Source organism: Amblyomma mixtum, chromosome 5, assembly GCF_055824585.1.
Source record: "Amblyomma mixtum isolate Tamu chromosome 5, ASM5582458v1, whole genome shotgun sequence".
Classification (NCBI taxonomy): Eukaryota; Metazoa; Arthropoda; class Arachnida; order Ixodida; family Ixodidae; genus Amblyomma; species Amblyomma mixtum.
Window position 1 is genome coordinate 141,790,431 of NC_143016.1, and position 8,817 is coordinate 141,799,247.

Below are 8,817 nucleotides of genomic sequence, written 5' to 3' on the forward strand. Positions count from 1 at the left end.
GCAAAGAAATTAACAAAAGGTGTAGCAAGAACTTGATGACGATGCAGGTAGCCCAATACCCGGTTCGCCTATGTTATTAATAACGACTGGTGATGTTGAAACAGCATATGATAGTCCCCTAAAACACCCAATGTAATTAGGATAGTATAACTGTAACTGTCAAGGCTGGGTATTGTAAAAAAGAACTCCTCGAGACTGAAGACAACGCGAATTTTGGTTTCCTGTTCTCTCTACTCCCGTAAGGGTACAATTTCGCTCATTAATGTATAGTCCTTCCTTGCTAGTCGCGATTCGTCTCATACAAATGGGGATCTTGAGGGTTGGACAAATCCCTCAAACAAGCCTGGAAACAAGCCATGCAGAAATTCCAGCTCGGCCCGCACAGAAAACACGGACTATCATATCCTCCGTATCTGCAAATGGAGGAAACTACTGCTAAACACTCTTCGCCCCTTCGCATCAGCATTCCGATAATCCCGCTAATAACGCCTATATAATCACCGTATCTCTCTCACAATGACTGGTCGCCACATCTCTCGAACACCCTCCCACGGGATTCTCGGATTTCAAGCCCATGGATCATCTAAGTAGCAAATATCAATATAGAATAGAAAATAGAAGATGCTACAAGTCGGCGAGTAATTTTACGCATCTGTACTCTCGCGACTCTAGTGAGGGACGCAGTGGTGTGGTGAAATTGGACACCACATTGTTACAAAAGAGAGAGCAAGGAAAGCTGTAAACCAGTGCCAAGGCGAAAGGGGCTGCTAAGAATCAGATAAACGAAAATATCTTGGCGACGGAGAAAATATGGTTCTGTAGAAACTAACCTCCATGTATGCGCAATGCTTTACGACCTCGACCGTTCCGAAAAAAATGTTTAAAGAATGGTGGGGTTTAGTAAAGGGGGCATCAAGGACATGAAAATATAGGCTGCCCACTGTTCATTGCACACAAAGAATTTACTAAACTAGCAGCGGACAGAATTACTCCAATCTTCTAGTTTAATCGCCCTAAGGACCATGCTGACGTTCGCACTGGATACACACGATTGGACCCCACTCAAATTGGGAGTCATGCGTGAGAACAATGCGCCGAGCATTGTGAACCGCCTTATGAGTTTTCGCGTGTTGCTGCTACATAGAATCGAAGAGACGTCCGTGTGTGTGTGTGTGTGTGTGTGTGTGTGCGCGCGCGTGCGCGTGTGCGTTGTGTGTGTGTGTGTGTGTGTGTGTGTGTGTGCGTGTGTGTGTGTGTGTGCGCGTGTGTGTGCGCGCGCGCGCGCGTGTGTGTGTGTGTGTGTGTGTGTGTGTGTGCGTGCGTGCGTGCGTGTGTGCGTGCGTAATTGATAATAAGGACTCTCGCCGTTCGTTCAATGTGGACCGGGCAGGGCTGCCTTGAGTCGTGCCCATCACCTCTGAAGCGGTGTTAGACTGCAGTGCAGCAGGCACGCAGGCAGGCCTTCAAGCCCTTCGACCGGGGGTCCGCAACGCCTGTTTTTTGGGGTCGGCACATCACTGTCATCTACTCCATCATGGGGCGCGGATCACCCTGCGGCAGGCTCTCTGCATGAGGCCTGGACAACTTCCGAAGTCTGGTGAGGTGTGCCGTACCAACGAACCACATCGGTGAAGTTGTATTTTTCCGATGAAGGCGAATGTGTTTGTAAGACCAAATCGCAGGCTTCTTTCTTCAAATCATATTTTTGCTGTTTCTCTAGCAAGAATATTAATTTTTTTTTCTTCCACGACGGACACGCTTCGGAGTATACAGCGTGGTGTCCTTCGCAGTTTGCGCTACATCAGGCAGCGTCACATTGCATGGCAAAATCTCTGGCAACTGACACATATGTGAGGGTCAGGTATATATAGCATCATAGTTACTTTCCAATACCCCACTTCGATTGAGTAAGGCAATGTGCTGCTGTTGAAGGAGAGAATCACGTGTTTTGTGTCTAATTCCCTATTGTGCTTCCTTCCGCATTTTGGTCAGGTTTGGTTTGGTTTATTGGGGTTTAACGTCCCGAAGCAACTCAGGATATGAGGGGCGCCGTAGTGAAGGGCTCCGGAAAATTCAACCACCTCGGGTTCTTTAACGTGCTCTGACATCACACAGCACACGGCCCTCTAGAATTTCGCCTTCATCGAAATTCAGCCGCCGCGGCCGGGATCAAACCCGCGTCTTTTGGGTCAGAAGCCGACCGCCGTAGCCGCTGAGCCATCGCGGCGGGGATCTTGATCAGGTGAACCTTTATGAATTCTTGTTTGGTGAGCGCTTCAAGCATTTCTTTTTCTGTCATGTGTACAAAACTATTTTCCGAGGTTACGCCTCGCTCAGTATTCAGGGATCTGTGGGCAGTGAACGATACTGGAATTTCTTCTGTGGATAGAATGTTTGGGAGTTTTGAACATTGTCTATTGTCACGCAGTCCGATAAGGAGTACAGCATAGAAGTTTGGAAGTACATTGCTAGATGCAGAACAGTCGTTGCGTGTACGATATCGACCTCTCAATACGAGAAGTTATTGTGTGGTTGGCCCGTTTCGGCTTCGGAAGAAAAAAAGATACAAAAGCAATGCTTCCTTTCATAATCTATGATTTGTTTGCAAAATTGGTGTGTAATGAGTGCATTATAATTAAGCAGGCTTCTGGGAGAAGCCGTGCAAATTTTCAAGCCCGTTCTTTTTCACAGTGCGCAGGACATATCAGCATCCTGCAGGCAGCTGCTGTTAACAGAGGTGAAATAGGATTAAATTTATTGCTGATTCTAACTCGCAATATTTCAGACGCAGACCCATGATTGCAGCTGGAATAAATGTTTTTATTTTATGTATTTGCCTCTATCACCATCACAATATGAATCACCATTATAATTTGAGTCAGTAACACAGTATGAGTCATTGAGAAATGAGCACGATTTTTAGGGACAGCTAGCAAAGAGTGGTCTTGTCAAGTGCAAGTCGTGGCTCCCGCGACATTCAACACAAGCTCCCCAGCACACTTTAGAGAAGGAAAAGAAAATGACAAGGATAGCTGTACTGGCGCTTTACACAGGCGGCCACGTACATTCGCGTTGTTCCTTTCGGCCTTTGACTTTTCAAGCCACTGACACCGATTTCTAAATGTCCATATTTCTCGTGTCCGTCCACATGCAATGCCGCCTTTTCGCAAAAACACATGTTTTGTTTCGAAAGACCGAAGAACGATCTTTCCAGTGAGTTCGCGCGTACTGGTCGAAGGCCATAGCTTGTACTTCGCTTAGGCACGAGCGCTATCAAAGTAATACCGCTTCATATTTTTTACGTGCTTGATCTGGCACCAGTTACCAGCGGTCAAATAAAAATCAGTTGCTGACTTTGGGTGATGTATAGTAAGAGGAGTTCTCTAAATTTTTGCTTCATGAGCAAAGAAATTGAAAAATTATCCCGTTTTGTTTCAGTTTGCGTAACGTAGGTATTAATGCAGGGCAGTCAACTTCTCGAAAATGTCTTTGTTCATTTAAACAGGAAATTCCATGGCACAAAACGCACGCCATGCTTCGACGAATGGCGCGTGCTAAGGAACAAAAAGGGCAAAAATACTCGCGCGGCTGCACACCTGGGTCATGATACTAGAGCTTTTATGGCTTCCAGGCGGTTTTTGGGACTAGCACCCTCGGATGCACCCGTTAGGATGCAGTGGAAAGGCAAAGCCAGGCGAAGGAACCAGAGATAGGAATATCGCGGTTTCGCGCCGTAATTGAAGAAAGCAGTGTGACGAAAGCGGAGGAGGCGGCAAAAAGTCGCCGCGAGCGCTATTGGCGCTTTACACCTATTTCGGACGCCGGAAGAAATAGCGAAACATACTTCTTACGGTCTCTTGAGAACCAAGCGTGGGACTGCGTTTATGCTTTGCCTCATACAACTGGGAAAGAAACTGTAGTAATTCTATTGAGTATAAATTATTAAAAACTTTTCATCAAGCAATATTACTTTTTTTTGCCTTTGAACGGGCTTGCGAATGTGTGACAGACCGAATAACATGACCGCACTAGTCGCTTTTCATTACGGGAACTTCCTTTTTATTATACGATCGGACCGGTAAACGCTTACTCTCATGAAAAACCTTCCGATGGGGTATTATTCATTCGTGCAACGCCTGATACATCATCCTTGCTACCATTAAACAACGACATGACACACAAATCGCGAACTGACAACTGTTTACTTATGACGTATGATGTACAACCAACATAGTCCAGCTCTCATGCTTTTAGCAGGCACATGCTACTCCTGCTAAAATTTCAATATCTTGAAATCGTGTGTATATTCTGATGCTAAGATAATCACCGTCGTATTTAGCCGAATACTGCACATGAATTTATAGACTGAAGAATATTAGAGGACATGCTGCAGGGAAGGTCTTGAAAGTGTAAAGAGTAAAACCGGTTTCATGTCAGACGCATTTCGTGTTCATAATGCACAGGCAAGATTATCTATTGCGATTGGGTCTTGTAGGCAGGTCCCAGTGGCCAAAACAAGAGTAAAAATTATATCCTACGCAGGCACATGGGGACTCACAGAGGCGGCTATGCGGACAGACCTGCATGAGAATAAATGGCCGTAAATACATGCAATATCTTATCTGAACTAGCGTTCTATAACGTGTGCAATGCATGAGGGATAATTTATTGCGTATGGTGGGAGAAAATTACATATCCGTCACATAAGAGGTTGCCTTTTTTTGCGAACAAACAAATTAAAGCGGCGTCACTTTGCGGGGCGGCCCAGGTGACGCAGTCTCGGGGCCACGAAGAGGCCAACCTAGAGCTAGTTACAAATGTCATAACTTTGAAAGAGGCCACGTGCGATAGAACTATTTCAGGGCATTTTAGATTTCACAAGCTTCCCCTCTAATGCGGTATTCCCGGAAATTTTGGTGGCTAATTCTTGGTAAAAAATTTTATTTAACATGTCAAGGGTATATTAACACAGCTACCGATTGCACAGCGAAAGATGTAGTTGCTTTGAAGAAGCCATTTGGAAGAATCAATTTAGATTGTAGAAACTTAGAAGTGTAACGCGTTACGCGTAATAGGATTTCAAGGTGCACATATTCGCCGTATACCTCAAACCTCATTTGCGGTGTCCGATGACCCATGGAGCCAGCTATGAACATTTAATTGCCTCGAAACAGGCTGCATATAAAGCCTCGTTCGTTTCAGAAAACAAAAGGGATACGCGCCGCTGTGGCTCAATGGCTAGGGTGCTCGGTCCTGAGCCATATTTCCAAGGTGCAAACTTTTGTGTTTCGATGGAGGCGAAACACAAGAGATGTCCATGTGCAGCGCGATGCCATTGCACGTTAAAGATCCCCAGCTGATCGAAATTATTCAGGAGGCCTCCACTACGACACCTCTTCCCCTACCCACCTTTCTCCCTTCCCCTGACGGCGCCGTTCGTGTGTCAACGGAGATTTGAGACGATTACTGCGCCATTTTGTTTCCACAAAAATCAAAACCAACGAAAGGGAATGAACTTTGTAGGTTGACACCACCGCCGTCTCAGAGCGCAATTGAGGTGTCCACGGACCTAGCCCGCCAGTTATGCGCCTTTTCTTAAGGGAGTGTGTATGCCATCCTCAACCTTAATTTGCACATTCCCTTCCCTGCCGTTCTCTTTTCCTCAGTGTCGAGCAGCAGGCAAGGGCCATGTTACCACTGGTGATCTGCTCCTTTCCTCTAATTAAAATTCCTTGCTCTCTCTCACTTCAGGACAGCGAATAAGCCAACACTGGGTACTAGACTGCTTCGTGCAAGGGGTGGTGGTTCCGTGAAACACTATTTGTGGGTGGTGGTGAAAACATTTTTAGCAACGGACAGGAGATATGCTTTAAGTAGCCCGTAAGGGATCGATCCTTACAAACACTAGGTGGAAGTTCCTAGTATGGGACCCCAGTAGCGGTGACCGCCGCCCGGGCACGCGCGACTAAGGCTTTTTGGGGTAAGTTCTGGCAACCGAGCAGGGTCGCCTCCCATTCCCCTCGGGCTAGGTTGGGCATGGGGGGAATAGCCGGGTTGGAGGGGCAGGCCCACAACATGTGATAGGTATCAGAAGACACCGCTCTACAGTGCGGGCAGCTGCCGTTAAAGGTGGGGCAAAGTGTTTTAGTGCTGCTGGGCAAAGAAATTTATTGGTGAAAAGGCGAAAAAAGAGCCGCTCATCCGCCTTCTTGAGGCCTTTACATGGGCGAGGGTAAAAGCTATGAATATCTTTATTGTAGGTTGTAACATCTCTGAAGGTATAGACCGGATTAAAATCGCGTTCCTGATCGTGTAGGGAGGAGAAAACAGCCCGCGGAGAGAGCGCGGGGGCAGCTGCATCTCCTGCCTCGTTTCCTGCCAACCCCAGATGAGCAGGGGCAGCCGCCGCGGTGGCTAAGTGGTTGTGGCACTCGCCTGCTGATGCGAAATACGCCGGTTCGTCCTCGGCCGCAGCGGTGGAATTGCGATGGCGGCGAAATTCTAGAGGCCCGTGTATTATGCGATGTCAGTGCTCGTTAAAGAACCCAGGTGGTCGAAATTTCCTTAGTGTTTCATTGCGGCCTCCTTCATAGCCTCAGTCGTTTTGGGATGTTAAACGCACTTAAGCCATAAATCTTTTATTGGTACTATATACAAAGAGCTATTGGTTGGACCGGGACCTTCATTCCCGATCCTCAAGATTACTAGGAGCGATAAATAGTCCGGAACAACTATGGCTTTCCCGGTGGTCTGGGCTCTTGTCACTAGGGCACTGCGAAGGAGACCACGCTGAATACTCCGAAGCGTGTCCGTCATGGAAGAAAAAAAATTAATATTCTTACTAAACAAACAGAAAAAATCTGATTTGAAGAAACAAGCTTGCGATTTGGTCTTACAAACACATTCGCCTTCATCGGAAAAATACAACTTCGCCGACGTGTTTCGTTAATACGGCACACATCACCAGACTTCGGCAGCTGTCCAGGCCTCACGCAGAGAGCCTGCCGCAGGGTGATCCGCGCCCCATGATGGAGTAGATGGCAGTGATGTGCCGACCCCAAAGCAGGCGTTGCGACCCCTGGTCGACGGGCCTGAAGGCCTGCCCACGTGCCTGCTGCACTGCAGTCTAACACCGCTGCAGAGGAGGTGGGCACGAATCAAGGCAGCCATGCCCGGTCCACATCGAACAAACGGGGAGAGTCCTTATTATCAGGACTGTGACCTGCCTACAAGACCCAATCGCAATAGATAATCTTGCCTGTACATTATGAAGACGAAATGGGTCTGACATGAAACCGGTTTTACTCTTTACACTTTCAATACCTTCCCTGCAGCATGTTCTCTAATATTCTTCAGTCCCTAAATTGATGGGCAGTATTCGGCAAAATACGTTGGTGATTATCTATGCGTCAGAATATGCCCACGATTTCAAGATATTGAAATTTTAACAGGAGTAACATGTGCCTGCTAAAAGCATGAGAGCTGGACTATGTTGGTTGTACATCATATATCATAAGTAAACAGTTGTCAGTTCGCGCTTTGTGTGTCATGTCGTTGTTTAATGATAGCAAGGATGATGTGTAAGGCGTTGCACGAATGAACAATACCCCATCGGAAGGTTTTTCATGAGAGTAAGCGTTTACTGGTCGCATCATATAATAAAAAGGAAGTTTCCGTAATGAAAAGCGACTAATGCAGCCATGTTATTCGTTCTGTCACACATTCCGCAAGCCCGTTCAAAGGCAAAAAAAAGTAATTGCTTGAAGAAAAGTTATTTAATAATTTATACTCAATAGAATTACTACAGTTAGTTTCCAAGTTGTATGAGGCAAACCATAAACGCAGTGCCACGCTTGGTTCTCAAGAGACCGTAAGAAGTATATTTCGCTATTTTTTCCGGCGTCCGAAATAGGTTTAAAGCGCCAATAGCGCTCGCGGCGTCTTTTTGCCGCCACCTCCGCTTTCGTTACACTGCTTTCGTCAATTGCGGCGCGAAACCGCGATATCCCTATCTCTGGTTCCTTCGCCTGGCTTTGCCTTTCCACTGCATCCTAACGGGTGCATCCGAGGGTGCTAGTCGCAAAGACCGCCTGGAAGCCACAAAAGCTCTAGTATCATGGCCCAGGTGTGCAGCCGCGAGAGTATTCTTGCCCTGTTTGGTCCTTAGCACGCGCGATTCGTCGAAGCGTGGCGTGCGTTTTCGTGCCATGGAATTTGCTGTTTAAATGAACAAAGACATTTTCGAGACGTTAACTGCCCTGCATTAATACCTACGGTAAGCCAACTGAAACAAAACGGGTTAATTTTTCAATTTCTTTGCTCATAAAACAAAAATGTAGGGACCTCCTCTTACTATACATCACTTAAAGTCAGCAACTGATGTTTATTTGACCGCTGGTAACTTGTGCCAGATCAAGTACGTAAAAAACGTGAAGCGGTATTACTTTGAAAGCGCTCGTGCCTAAGCCAACTACAAGCTATGGCCTTCGACCAGTGCGCGCGAACTCACTGGAAAGATCGTTCTTCGGTCTTTCGAAAGAAAACATGTGTTTTTGCGAAAAGGCGGCATTGCATGTGGACGGACACAACGACAAATATGGAGATTTAGAAATAGATGTCAGTGGCTTGAAAAGTCAAAGGCCGAAAGGAACAACGCGAATGTACGTGGCCGCCTGTGTAGAGCGCCAGTACAAGTATCCTTGTCATTTTCATTTCCTTCTCTGAAGTGTGCTGGGGAGCGTGTGTTGAATGTCGCTGTAGCCACGACTTGAGCTTGACAAGACCACTCTTTGCTAGCTGTCCCTAACAAGTGTGCTC